The sequence below is a fragment of the Pseudophryne corroboree genome, chromosome 8 (assembly GCF_028390025.1).
Source record: "Pseudophryne corroboree isolate aPseCor3 chromosome 8, aPseCor3.hap2, whole genome shotgun sequence".
Taxonomy (NCBI): Eukaryota; Metazoa; Chordata; class Amphibia; order Anura; family Myobatrachidae; genus Pseudophryne; species Pseudophryne corroboree.
This window is the reverse complement of record NC_086451.1, coordinates 166,072,440-166,086,964: the sequence shown is the minus strand read 5'-3', so window position 1 is coordinate 166,086,964 and position 14,525 is coordinate 166,072,440. Positions and strand designations below refer to the sequence as shown.

Sequence of the window (14,525 nt, the reverse complement as noted above, 5' to 3'; positions counted from 1 at the left end):
CAGCTTTTCCTTGCCAATATCTCTCTTTTGCAAAGAGCTGCGCATTGGAAAATTCAGGGCTATGCCGTGTAGATGATGGCCTAACAGGAGGCTTTAAAATTCCAAACGAAGGACACTAGAAAGAAAATGTTAAAGCCTCCTGTTAGGCCATCATCTACACGGCATAGCCCTGAATTTTCCAATGCGCAGCTCTTTGCGATTACAATCCAACCTGAATCAGGCTCTATTACCTATCACAATGCACTGCAGGTAGTACAAAATGGGGTTAATATAGGAGAAAAACCCCCAGAGCTGTGCTCCTTAACTGTCCCTGGTGGCTAGTGGAGCGTCTGCCCAGTAATCAGTGTCCACGCCAGTGCGCACACGGCCTGCCCCCTACAGCCACGCTGGATCTCGGTATAGTGTGGGCACAGAAGCCCCTTACCTCCCTTTCATCAGCGGCCTCGTGATCCCGGAGGGCGGTGTGTGTGTGACTGACCTTAGGAAGAAACCGGAGCCTCCGCTGCAGTGACCCAGCAACCAGGGCACGGGAGTATACTGCGCCGCTGGGAGTGATGGAGCTGCAGTAAAGATGTCTATTAGACCTAGCCTGCTGCAGCCCTTGTAGATTCTTATAAAAAAAGTTCTTCTTTTCTTGTCAAAATTAATAGCTAAGAATAGGCTGCCTGAGGCAGCCCCCTGTTAAGTGGCCTGCTACTGAAGGCACCAACTACAAACTGAGCTCCCTGTTCATGGAAGCGAGGTTATAGAGCAGGGGGCGCTGAGCATCTTGGGAACAGTCAAAAGCTTTGAGCCTGTTGGTGCCTCAGATCAAGATCCTACTCTACACCCCAATGTGAATCCTTGTGGAGTCCAGTGTACCCCACAGAAGAAATGAATGTGTCACACCCATTGGCAGCAACATTAGAATAGCTGCTGATGGGCACAATTGAGAAAGGAAGGGGGGAAAACATTTGAATCCAGCACATATATGTAATTTGAATATGTAATTTGTACCTTCCTACTTTAAAATGTAATGGATGAACCTCACCCTGTGAGAACTATCTTTATGATCAAGAGATCTCATATGCAAGATAAGTATGTGTTGGCAGAGGCGCTCACTGGGCAGAGATGCTGATCGCATCTCTGGCATGTGCCGGTGCACTGCGGCACCAGCACACACTTCAGACCTGATCTCCTGTTGTGTGAATATGCACAGCAGAGATCAGGTCTGAATTAGGCCCTATATACAGCTGTCAGTAAGGCAGGGATCTGCTGCTGCCAGTGAGGCAGGGATCTGCTGCTGCCAGTGAGGCAGGGATCTGCTGCTGCCAGTGAGGCAGGGATGTGCTGCTGTCAGTGAAGCAGTGATCTGCTGCTGTCAGTGAGGCAGTGATCTGCTGCTGTCAGTAAGGCAGGGATGTGCTGCTATAAGTGAGGCAGGGATGTGCTGCTGTCAGTGAAGCAGGGATGTGCTGCTGTCAGCAAGGCAGTGATCTGCTGCCCACTATCTCCCTATCACCCCTGCCTGAGTCACACACTTTCCCTGTCACCCCTGCCCCAGTTACCCACTATCTCCCAGTCACCGCTGCCTCAGTTAACCACTATACCTGCGACCCCTGCCTCAGTCACCCACTATACCAGTCACCCCTGCTTTAGTCACCCACTATCTCTGTCACCCCGGCCTCAGTCACCCACTATCTCCCACTCATACATGCTTCAGTCACCCACTATCTCCCAGTCATCCCTGCCTCAGTCACCTACTGACACCAGTGCAGACATTTCTGCTGCGGCCTCTCCACTCTCCAGCGTGAACGTCCTGACGACTGAGGAAATCCGCTTCCCAGTTGAGGACTCCGGGAATGAACACTGCCGATATTGCTGGCAGATCACGTTCTACCCAACTGAGGATTTTTGATACTTCCAGCTTTGCTATGCAATTTCGAGTGCCACCTTGATGATTTGTGTACACTACCGTGGTGGCGTTGTCCGATTGTACTTGAACAGGCCTGTTCTGTACTAGAGGCAGGGCCAGTGTCAATGAATTGAACACTGCCTGCAATTCCAGAATGTTTATCGGGAGGAGAGATTCCTCCCTGGTCCACCGATGGTGAAGGGTCGTCATCACGGCCATGACCTTGGTGAATTTCCGAGGTGCCGTGGCCAAACCAGAAGGCAGGACCTGAAATCCAAAAACTAACCAGGCACAACACTGCTTAGCTTCCAACATCAGATGAGATTGGACATATCCAGTGTGATGCGGCTGTAGATGATTTTTGCTGTTTCTAACTTCTACTTCTAACTACTGGTACATCAATGAATAAGTTTCAAAATAGAATGCATCAAGAGAACGGTGTTGGTAGTATAAAACTACCTACAGCACCTGGTATTCCCAGGTGGTCTCACATCCAAGAACATACCAGGCCTAAAATCAGGTGATATTGGGCATATACAGTGTGGTGTGGCTGTAGATGAGCTTAGTGGTTTCTGTTAGAGTTCTTCTACTTCTAACTACTCGTACATAAATGAGTAAGCGGACGATTTATTAAACCTGGTGAAATGATAATTTGCATGGTGATAAAGTACCAGCCAATCAGCTCCTAATTGCCATGTCACAGGCTGGGTTTGAAAAATGACAGTTAGGAGCTGACTGGCTGGTACTTTATCACCTTGCACTTTATCAGTTCACCAGGCTTAATAGATCTGCCCCAATGTTTCAAAATGGAATGCATCAAGAGAACGGTGTTAGTATTGTAAAAATACACACAGCTCCTGGTATTTCCTGGTGGTCTCCCATCCAAGTACTAAAACCAGGACCAACACTGCTCAGCTTCCATGATCAGGAGAGATTGGGCAAATCCAGTGTGCTGTGGCTGTAGATGAGCTGGTGGTTTTTATTACAGCTCTTCTACTTCTAACTTCTGGTACATAAAAGAATACATGTAAAAATTAAATGTACCAAGAAAATGGTGTTGGTAGTTTAAAAACACCTAAAGAATCTGATACTACCAAGCAGTCTCCCATCCATGTATTAACAAAGTCCAATACTGCTTTGCTTCAAAAATCAAATGAGATTGGGCATATCCAGTGTGGTGTGGCTTTAGATAAGCTTTGTGGTTTCTGTTAGAGCTCTTCTACTTCTAACTACTGGTACATTAATGAATATGTATAAGGTTGTAGTTTATCCAATATGCCTTTACTACCTTACCTTTCAACCCCCCCTCCCCTCTTCTCCTTATAGCTTCCTTAGTTCTCTCCTCCTCATGTGTGCGTTATTTGTTTTCTCATACGTCCTAGATGATGCTGGGGTCACATTAAGAACCTTGGGGTATAGACTGGATCCGCAGGAGACATGGGCACTTTAAGACTTTCAAAGGGTGTGAACTGTCTCCTCCCTCTATGCCCCTCCTCCAGACTCCAGTTTTAGTATTGTGCGCAGTGATACTGGATGCACTACAGGGGAGCTCTACTGAGTTTCTCTGAAAAGACTTGTTAGTTTTTTTTATTTTCAGGGAGGCTGCTGGCAACAGTCTCCCTGCTTCGTGGGACTTAGGGGAGAGAAGTATGACCAACTTCTAGTGAGTTCAATAGCTCTGCTTCAGGCTGACAGGACACCATTAGCTCCTGAGGGTGCTGATCGCTGGGTACGCCTAGATGCACACTCCCGCAGCCTGCCGTCACCCCCTTACAGAGCCAGAAGACAGGTGAGTAGCAGAAGAACAGAAGACTTCTTCTCCAGTGATGGCATTCTGAGGTACCGAGCAGCGAGCGGAACGCTGCGCGCCATGCTCCCACACAAACACAGGCACTGCAGGGTGCAGGGCACAGGGGGGGGGGGGGCACCCTGGGCAGCATAAATTCCTCACAAAAGGCTGGAAAAAGTGGACATTAGTGCCTGGGCACTGTCCTTACCCCGCTAGCGTAATTAATTATTTCTGAGCAGGACAAATACGCGCCATTACAGTAGCGGGGCTTCTTCCTCACCTCACCAGAACATCTTTAGAGCATTACAAGTTTATCACTATAGAGTTTATTATTTCCCAGACTGTGTACTTTTGGCGCTGGATTGTGAGCTGAAAAATCCTCTGTGTCCCTCTGACAGATTTACTGACGGTCTGTCCCCCATAAGCCGATGTGTCTGTGGGTACTTGGTACATGTGTGTCAACATGTCGATGGCTGAATGTTTTTCCCAAGAGGAAACTATATTAGGAATGCAGACATATGATGGTGGCCCTGTTGGCACCACCAATAACTGACTGGGTAAAAGTTTCAGTAATATCAGAGTAAGGTTGGATAAATCTGTGTCCCAGACACAGACGTAGAGAATAGATGTGATGTTCTTGGCTATGTTTCTTTTCCCTCAGGCCCCGCGGGGTCGCAAAAATGTTATTTTGCCCAGTTACTACACACTGATACTGACACGGATACTGATTCCTATGTCGACCATAATGTTTCCTGATTAGATCCAATATTGGCAAGGAGCATTCAGTACATGATTGTGGATATTAAGGACATATTAAAATCACTGAAGACCCTGCTGTTCCTGAGAAAGGGGTCTATATGTATGTATATATAGATATATAATGAAAGCTGATGTAACGTTCCTCCATCTCTGTTTGAGAAAGTCTGGGCCAGCTCGACAAGATGGTTTCAAATCCCCAAAAGGATTCTGGTTGTTTATTCATTTCCCGCCGCGGACAGAATAAAGTGGGAGTCACCCCCTGTTCTGCACGGGGCCCTGTCACAAATCCAGCGGATCGTATGCAGGAAGCTACATTATTTCTAGTTATGTAACCAAGGGTACATTACTTAGACCTGCCATTACATGTGCATGGGTGAGTAGTAGTATTCAAGAATTGGTCGAATACCTTGTCATCCGATATAGATACCTTGGAGAGATGGGATACTCCTTACGTTGTATCATATCAAGGACACTGCAGCATACTTACGTGAGACAGCAAGGGATATAGGACTCTTGAGTTCACGGGCCAATTTCATGGCAGTCTCGGATAGGAGGGCATTGTGGATTCACCAAGAGAATGCTGATGCTGACTCCAAGAAGAAAGGGAGTCCCTTCCCTATGAAGGTGAAGCGTTGTTTGGTGACTGCCTAGTTAATTTGATCTCGGCAGCTCCCGCAGGTAAGTCAACCTTCTTGCCCTATGTTCCCTCCCAACGGATGAAGACGCATCATTATCTGATGCAGTCATTTCGGCCCAATAGATATGCAAGAAGTTAAGATTCCCCTTTCTTTGCAGGTAGAGGAAGGAGAAGAGGGAAGAGGTCTGCATCCTCTTCAAGATCGCAGGAGCAGAGATCATCCTCTGCTTCTGCCAAATCCACCGCATGACGCTGGGGCTCTCTTGCAGGAGCCCGCACCAGTGGGGGCACGTCTAAAACTCTTCAGTCAGTTCTGGATTCATTCGGACATGGACTCGTGTGTTTTACAAATAGTGTCCCAAGGGTACAAACTGGGGTTTCAAGACGTTCCCCCTCACCGATTGTTCAAATCGGCTTTAGTCAGCAGGGAGAAGGTTTTTATTCAAGCCTCTTCGTGGTCCCTAAGCCGGACAGCTCAGTCAGACCAATCTGAAATCTGAAATCCCTCAATTTCTACCTAAGGAAATTAAATTTCAAGATGGAATCTCTCAGTGCAGTGATCTCCAGTCCGGAGGAAGGAGATTTCATGGTTTTGGTAGACATAAAGGATGCCTACTTACATGTTCCCATTTAGCCTCTGCATCAAGCTACCTGAGGTTTGCAATTCAGTATTGCTATTACCAATTTCAGACATTGCCATTTGGTCTGTCCACGGCTCTGAGGATTTTCACCAGGGTGATCGCAAGCAAGGAGTAACAATTATCCCGTACTTGGATGATCTTTTGATAAAGGCGAAATCCAGGGACCAGTTAGTGCAAAACATTGCACTCTCCCTGACAGTTCTTCAACAACATAGTTGGCTCCTAAACTTGCCAAAATCGCAGTTGGTCCCAATGACGCGGTTGTTGTTTTTGGGAGTGATACTGGACACAGAAGAGGTTTTCTTCCAGTGGAAAGGCTCTGGAGATCCAGAGTCTGGTCAAACAAATTCTGAAACCAGCAAGAGTGTTAATCCATCAGTGCATTTGGTTGCTGGGTAAGATGGTTGCGGCCTACGAGCCCATTCAGTTTGGCTGGTTCCATGCCAGAGTGTTCCAGTGGGACCTGTTGGACAAGTGGTCCGGATCCCACCTACACACGCACCGGAGGATAATCCTGTCTTCCAAGACCAGAATCTCACTCCATTGGTGGCTGCACAGTTCTCACCTCCTAGAGGGGCGAAGGTTCGGGATCCAGGACTGGATCCTAGGGACCATGGATGCAACCCTCCGAGGCTGGGGAGCAGTCACACAGGGGGAAAACGTCCAAGGAAGATGGTCAAGTCGGGAAAGTTGTCTCCACATAAATGTTCTGGAGTTAAGGGCCATTTAATAACTGCAGACACAGTACGCACTGGGACGGGTGCCCAGCATCCTCTACGGAATAAGAGAAAAGGATTTACCTGTAGGTATTAAAATCCTATTTTCTCTAACGTCCTAGAGGATGCTGGGGACTCCGTAAGGACCATGGGGATAGACGGCTCCGCAGGAGACATGGGCACTTTAAGAAAGACTTTAGTTCTTGGTGTGCACTGGCTCCTCCCTCTATGCCCCTCCTCCATACCTCAGTTTGATACTGTGCCCAGTGGAGACTGGGTGCTTTTCAGGAGCTCTCCTGAGCTTTCTGACAGAAAGTATTTTGTTAGGTTTTTAATTTTCAGGGAGCACTGCTGGCAACAGACTCCCTGCATCGAGGGACTGAGGGGAGAGAAGCAGCCCTACTCTCCGAGTTGCACGGTCCTGCTTCTTAAGCTACTGGACACCATTAGCTCCAAAGGGATTAGCTCCAAAGGGATTGGTACGCAGGATCTCACCCTCGCCGTCCGTCCCAGAGCCGCGCCGCCGTCCCCCTCGCAGAGCCGGAAGATAGAAGCCGGGTGAGTATGAGAAGAAAAGAAGACTTCAGAGGCGGCAGAGGACTTCATGATCTTCATTGAGGTAACGCACAGCACTGCAGCTGTGCGCCATTGCTCCCATACACCTCACATACTCCGGTCACTGTAAGGGTGCAGGGCGCAGGGGGGGCGCCCTGGGCTGCAATATAAACCTCTTTTTGGCAGAAATATAACATATATACAGCTGGGCACTGTATATATGTATGAGCCCCCGCCAATTGTACAGTTTAAGCAGGACAGAAGCCCGCCGCCGAGGGGGCGGGGCTTCTCCCTCAGCACTCACCAACGCCATTTTTTCTCCACAGCACCGCTGAGAGGAAGCTCCCCGGACTCTCCCCTGCTTATACCACGGTAGACAAGAGGGTTGAAAAGAGAGGGGGGGGGGGGCACATAATTTGGCGCAAATTACTTACAGCAGCGCTACTGTGCAAACATTAAGTTACTGTGCTATTCCTGGGTTATATAGCGCTAGGGTATGTGCTGGCATACTCTCTCTCTGTCTCTCCAAAGGGCAGAGCCGGCCATAGGCATAGGCAAACTAGGCAATTGCCTAGGGCATTTGATATGCCTAGGGGCATCAGCAACTTCTGCTGATTAAAATGATATGCGGCATGCCTATATTCTGTGTGTAGCATTTCATATGCAGATACAGCTACAGTCTCACACAGTATATAGGCGTGCTGCATATCATTTTAATCGGCAGAAGCTGCGTGTGCATCCTAACAACATAGCAATGCAAATAAGATGCATTTTAATAAAAAAAAGGTGCCCCAACGTTAGCATTGAGGCAAGATTTATGAGGACACATCTGTATCCAAGCAGAGGCAGAGGTCACAGTGTTAGTGGCAGTGTGAGTGCTGTGTGCATGTGAGTGGGTTGATTGTGCAGTAGTGTTCGGAATATGAGTAAGGAGCATTATGTGTGTCATGTAAAAATGCATTAATAATGTGCAACATATGGGTAAGGGGCACTATGTGTGTCATTATGTGTATAAGGGCATTAATAATGTGCGGCATATGTGTAAGGGACATTGGTGGTCATTTCGAGTTGTTCGCTCGGTAATTTTCTTCGCATCGCAGCGATTTTCCGCTAATTGCGCATGCGCAAGGGTGGTCATTCCGAGTTGTTCGCTCTGTAATTTTCTTCGCATCGCAGCGATTTTCCGCTAATTGCGCATGCGCAATGTTCGCTCTGCGACTGCGCAAAGTAAATTTGCTATGCAGTTAGGTATTTTACTCACGGCATTACGAGGTTTTTTCTTTGTTCTGCTGATCGTAGTGTGATTGACAGGAAGTGGGTGTTTCTGGGCGGAAACTGGCCGTTTTATGGGTGTGTGTGAAAAAACGCTGCTGTTTCTGGGTAAAACGCGGGAGTGTCTGAAGAAACGGGGGAGTGTCTGGGCGAACGCTGGGTGTGTTTGTGACGTCAAACCAGGAACGAAACTGACTGAACTGATCACAGTTGTCGAGTAAGTCTGGAGCTACTCAGAAACTGCTAAGAAGTGTCTATTCGCAATTCTGCTAATCTTTCGTTCGCAATTTTGATAAGCTAAGATTCACTCCCAGTAGGCGGCGGCTTAACGTGTGCAATGCTGCTAAAAGCAGCTTGCGAGCTAACAACTCGGAATGAGGGCCATTATGTGTAAAAGGGCATTAATAAAGGTTGTCATAATGTGTAAGACGCATTATGTTTATAAGGACATTAGTGATGTGTCTCATATGTGTAAGGGGCATTACTGTGTGGAATTATGTGTATAAATGCATTACTAATGTGTGGCATTATGTGTATAAGGTGCTCTAATATGTAGCGTTGCGTATAGAAAGGGCATTTACTGTGTCGTCTAATGTGAATAAAGAGCAATAGGGTGTGGTGTAATGTAAATAAGGAGCAATTCAGTGTGATGTAATGTGAATAAGGAGCACTACTGTGAGAAGTAACGTTTATAAGGTAAAGTAATACTACTGTGGGATGTAATGTGAATTATGGACACTATCGCGTGATCAAATGTGAATAAAATTGCAGTACTGTGTGGCGGAATTTTAATTGGGGGTACTATTGTGAGGACATGCCCATTGCCAGCAAAAACACACCCCTTTTTGGACTGTGCGCCAAATGTGCGAACTGTTCCTGTTTAAAATATAGGGGGTACAAACACCAAAATAAGTACTGTTATGGGTGAGGGTTGATGGTGCTGGGAAAGAGGTGCAAGGTCAGAGGCGGAACCAGCGGTGGTGCTAGGGGGCACCAGGCAAAATCTTGCCTAGGGCATCATATTGGTTAGGGCCAGCTCTGCCAAAGGGCCTTGTGGGGGAAATGTCTTCAGTAAAAGCATTCCCTGTGTGTGTGGTGTGTCGGTACGCGTGTGTCGACATGTCTGAGGAAGAAGGCTATATTAGAGAGGAGCGGGAGCAAATGAATGTGGTGTCTCCGCCGACACCTGATTGGATGGATATGTGGAATGTTTTAAATGCTAGTGTAAACTCATTGCACAAAAGATTAGACAAGGCTGAAGCTTTGGGACAGTCAGGGTCTCAACCCATGCCTGATCCTATGTCGCAGGGACTGTCAGGGTCTCATAAGTGCCCACTATCCAGATTGTTGACACAGATACCGACACGGATTCTGACTCCAGTGTCGATTACGATGATGCAAAGTTACAGCCAAAATTGGCAAAATACATTTGATATATGATTATGGCAATAAAAGATGTTTTGCACATCACAGAGGAGCCCCCTATCCCTGACAAGAGGGTACATATGTACAAGGGAAAGAAGCCTGAGGTAACCTTTTCCCCTCACACGAGCTGAACGAGTTATGTGAAAAAGCTTGTGAATCTCCTGCAGATTTCCAAAAGGATTCTTATGGCGTATCCTTTCCCATCAACGGATAGGTTACGATGGGAATCCTCCCCTTGGGTGGACAAAGCATTAACACGCTTATCCAAGAAGTTAGCCCTCCCGTCCCAGGATACGGCTACCCTCAAAGAGTCTGCTGACCGCAAACAGGAGATTACCCTGAAGTCCATTTATACACATTCAGGTACCTTACTCAGACCGGCAATTGCGTCGGCCTGGGTGTGTATGTGTAGTGCTGTAGCGGCATGGACGGATACTCTAGATAAGGATACTATTTTATTGCCCCTGGGTCATATAAGAGATGCTGTCCTATATATGTGTGTATGCAAACTACAGGTGGTGCTGCATGGCTCACACCCTTTTACTTGTCTTGTAGAGCAACTCTGGAGCTGTTACTGGGTCCAGCTGCTGCAAGAAATCAGCTTGAATGCTTCAGGGGCTGGGGCATGGCCAACATGAGCCCCACACTGATGGGGGTGTATAAAGCGATCTAGGGGTCATCCAAGCGCAACCCCACAAAGGCCGCCATGCCCTGCGTGACCATTTTCTCTTTTCATATGCAGACGAGGGTTGCAGCCAACTATACCCATTGCTTGGATGACATCACCATATGCGAATCCATCTGCTGCAGGCCTTCCCCCAGGAATGCTTGCACTAGTTGTTGCATTTGGTTTGTTGTTTGGGGGGTGCTTCAGTATTAGGCAGCCTTCTGCCCTCACACATTCGTCTGAAAATGTGTTCTCCCTGCAGTTGTTGTCCCCAGATGAGAGTTCCCTTGTGCTGCCTCAGTTGAATCTCCTTTACTTGACGGAGGTGTGCCTGAGCAGCGGCCCTCCCCAGCCCTATCTCAAATCATACTTATTTTGCTTAGGTGATACCATGGTCATGAAGATTGTTTTCCCAGGGTGAGGTTCATTCATTGCATTCTGGGTATGCTGACCTCTGTGATTTCCCCAAATGTGGGAATCTCGACTGCATAATTTGTGGTAGGGGGGGGGGACTGCATTTGTGCTTTCCCCTGGTTGGCTCTGGTATAATTTAGATCTCATTGTCTCAGGTCTCTCTCCCGCCTAGTTTGCTGTCTGTTTCCACTTCTCTTTTCTTGAGCCCCTCCCTTCTATGCCCTTGCGCACTATCCTGACTTCTCCCGTCTGCTTACTTTGTGCCTTCCAACGCACAATGCGAACTACAGGTGGTGTTGCAGGGCCCACACCCTTTTATTTGCATTACAGAGCAGCTCTGGAGCTGTTACAGTGCCCAGCTGCTGCAAGAAATCAGCTTGAATGCTTCAGGGGCTGGGGCATGGCCAACATGAGCCCCACACCAAAGGAGGGTGGGGGGTGTTCAATGCGAACTAGGGGTCATCCAAGCGCCCCTTTTCTCTTTTCATATGCAGATGAGGGTTCCAGCCAACTTTGGCCCACTGCTTGGATGACATCACCGTATGCAAATCCGTCTGCTGCAGACCTTTCCCCAGGAATGCTTGTACTAGTTGTTGCATATGGTTTGATGTTTGAGGGTGCTTCAGTATTAGGCAGCCTTCCGCCCTCTCATTTTCATCTGAAAAGATGTGGTCTCCCTGCAGTTGTTGTCCCCAGACAAGAGTTCCCTTGTGCTTCCTCAGTTGAATCTCCTTAACTTGACGGGGGTGTGCTCGAGCAGCCGCCCTCCACAGCCCTATCCCAACACATGCTTTTCTTGCGTATGAGATCTCTTGATCATGAAGATAGTTCTCACAGGGTGAGGTTCATCCATTACATTTTAAAGTAGGAAGGTACAAATTACATATTCAAATTACATATATGTGCTGGATTCAAATGTTTTCCCCCCTTCCTTTCTCAATTGTGCCCATCAGCAGCTATTCTAATGTTGCTGCCAATGGGTGTGACACATTCATTTCTTCTGTGGGGTACACTGGACTCCACAAGGATTCACATTGGGGTGTAGAGTAGGATCTTGATCTGAGGCACCAACAGGCTCAAAGCTTTTGACTGTTCCCAAGATGCTCAGCGCCCCCTGCTCTATAACCTCGCTTCCATGAACAGGGAGCTCAGTTTGTAGTTGGTGCCTTCAGTAGCAGGCCACTTAACAGGGGGCTGCCTCAGGCAGCCTATTCTTAGCTATTAATTTTGACAAGAAAAGAAGAACTTTTTTTTATAAGAATCTACAAGGGCTGCAGCAGGTTAGGTCTAATAGACATCTTTACTGCAGCTCCATCACTCCCAGCGGCGCAGTATACTCCCGTGCCCTGGTTGCTGGGTCACTGCAGCGGAGGCTCCGGTTTCTTCCTAAGGTCAGTCACACACACACCGCCCTCCGGGATCACGAGGCCGCTGATGAAAGGGAGGTAAGGGACTTCTGTGCCCACACTATACCGTGATCCAGCGTGGCTGTAGGGGGTGGGCCATGTGCGCACTGGCGTGGACACTGATTACTGGGCAGCCGCTCCACTAGCCACCAGGGACAGTTAAGGAGCACAGCTCTGGGGGGGTTTTCTCTTATATTAACCCCATTTTGTACTACCCGCAGTGCATTGTGATAGGTAATAGAGCCTGATTCAGGTTGGATTGCAATCGCAATAAGCAATCCAACTGCAAAAATTGCTAAGAGCATACGCATGCGCCTGCATTTTCTGCGGCACCCCGCAGATAATGCGATCGCTTCTGACTGTCAATCGGTGCTGGGGGGAAGGGGCAGCAACAATCCATTTCCAAGTCGGAGATGGAGCGGTGCATGGGCAGGGCTACAAAATGGGGTCGGCAACGGAGAAACAGGAGGCGTGGTCAGAGCTGCTGCATGACATCACATGCAGCAGCTGCGATCACAAAAATGGTGGCGGCTTCCTGCGCACACATACAGTCTGCACCAACAGGAGGCTAACCCATTTTTTATGATCACGCTGAACTGCACTGAGACTGCAATTTCAGCGTGGTCAAGAAGGGAGGCGGCATGCTGGGTGGCCCCAGCATGCGAACCAAAGGATTGCAAATTCTGTTACTTAGCAGAATTTGCAATCCTTACTGAATTAGGCCCATTGATTACAAAATGTATTTGTAAATATTTGAAGTTTTTCTTCAGGGACTAACACAAAAGATGCTTGGGGCTACTAACACATGGGTAAGCCACGTAAAGCTTCCCATGGGTCAGTGGCATCACAACGGGGTTGCGGCCCACACCCGAGTGTCACCCGCCAAGGGGGGTGACACCAAAGTGCCGGCTCCTCTTCAGTGACAGAATATGGGTGTTTCACTGTAACATTACGTGCAACACCCAGTTTCTGTCACTGTGCAGGAGCCAGCACCACTCACACACTAGTCCCCGGGTGCAGCACTCAACCCCCGGGATACCCGGAGCAACAAAATGGAGATTCAGGAAAACAGGCCACACCCCTACCTATGAGACCATGCCTCCTTTTTACCATTGCGCTGCTTATCTGCGCGCACTGCATTACAATCTCCCTCGCTGCCTCTCTGGGTGTCACCAATGATAGTGACACCTTTGCCATGCTTGTAGCAGCTGGTCCTAAGATCTACACCTCCAGCCCTGAGTGTTTGCCCTTGTGACTTGTTGATCATCATAGCGAAGCAGATTCTTACAGAAAACTGCAGGGGCTTAGATTGAAAAGAAAAACATTGACGAACCCATCATTTCAGCAACAGGGTCTGCCACACGGCTGACTGAAATGACTGGTTGGTTTGGGTCCCCACCAAAAAAGAAGCAATCAATCTCTCCTTGCACAAACTGGCTCTACAGAGGCAAGATGTCCACCTCATCATCCTCCGATTCCTCACCCCTTTCACTGTGTACATCGCCCCCCTCACATATTATTAATTCGTCCCCACTGGAATCCACCATCTCAGATCCCTGTGTACTTTCTGGAGGCAATTGCTGGTAAATGTCTCCACGGAGGAATTGATTATAATTCATTTTGATGATCATCATCTTCTCCACATTTTCTGGAAGTAACCTCGTACGCCGATTGCTGACAAGGTGAGCGGCTGCACTAAACACTCTTTTGGAGTACACACTGGAGGGAGGGCAACTTAGGTAGAATAAAGCCAGTTTGTGCAAGGGCCTCCAAATTGCCTCTTTTTCCTGCCAGTATACATACGGACTGTCTGACGTGCCTACCTGGATGCGGTCACTCATATAATCCTCCACCATTCTTTCAAAGGTGACAGAATCATATGTAGTGACAGTAGACGACATGTCAGTAATCGTTGCCAGGTCCTTCAGTCCGGACCAGATGTCAGCACTCACTCCAAACTGCCCTGCATCACCGCCAGCGGGTGGGCTCGGAATTCTTAGCCTTTTCCTTGCACCCCCAGTTGCGGGAGAATGTGAAGGAGAAGCTGTTGACGGGTCACGTTCCGCTTGACTTGACAATTTTCTCACCAGCAGGTCTTTGAACCTCTGCAGACTTGTGTCTGCCGGAAAGAGAGATACAATGTAGGTTTTAAATCTAGGATCGAGCACGGTGGCCGAAATGTATTGCTCTGATTTCAACAGATTGAATCCTGGTTAAGCGAATTAAGGGCTCCATCCACAAGTCCCACATGCCTAGCGGAATCGCTCTGTTTTAGCTCCTCCTTCAATGTCTCCAGCTTCTTCTGCAAAAGCCTGGCAGTGTCTGAACTGACTTCACGTGTGGCAAGTTC

General features: G+C 48.2%; 1 non-coding gene across 1 annotated transcript; it reads left to right on the top strand.

The window, feature by feature from the left end:
• The first annotated feature begins 10,721 nt into the window (after positions 1-10,721).
• Positions 10,722-10,888, top strand: LOC134951171 (U1 spliceosomal RNA). Its single transcript, XR_010183961.1, has one exon. It is a non-coding gene; the product is annotated as a U1 spliceosomal RNA (small nuclear RNA).
• The last annotated feature ends 3,637 nt before the right edge of the window (positions 10,889-14,525 follow it).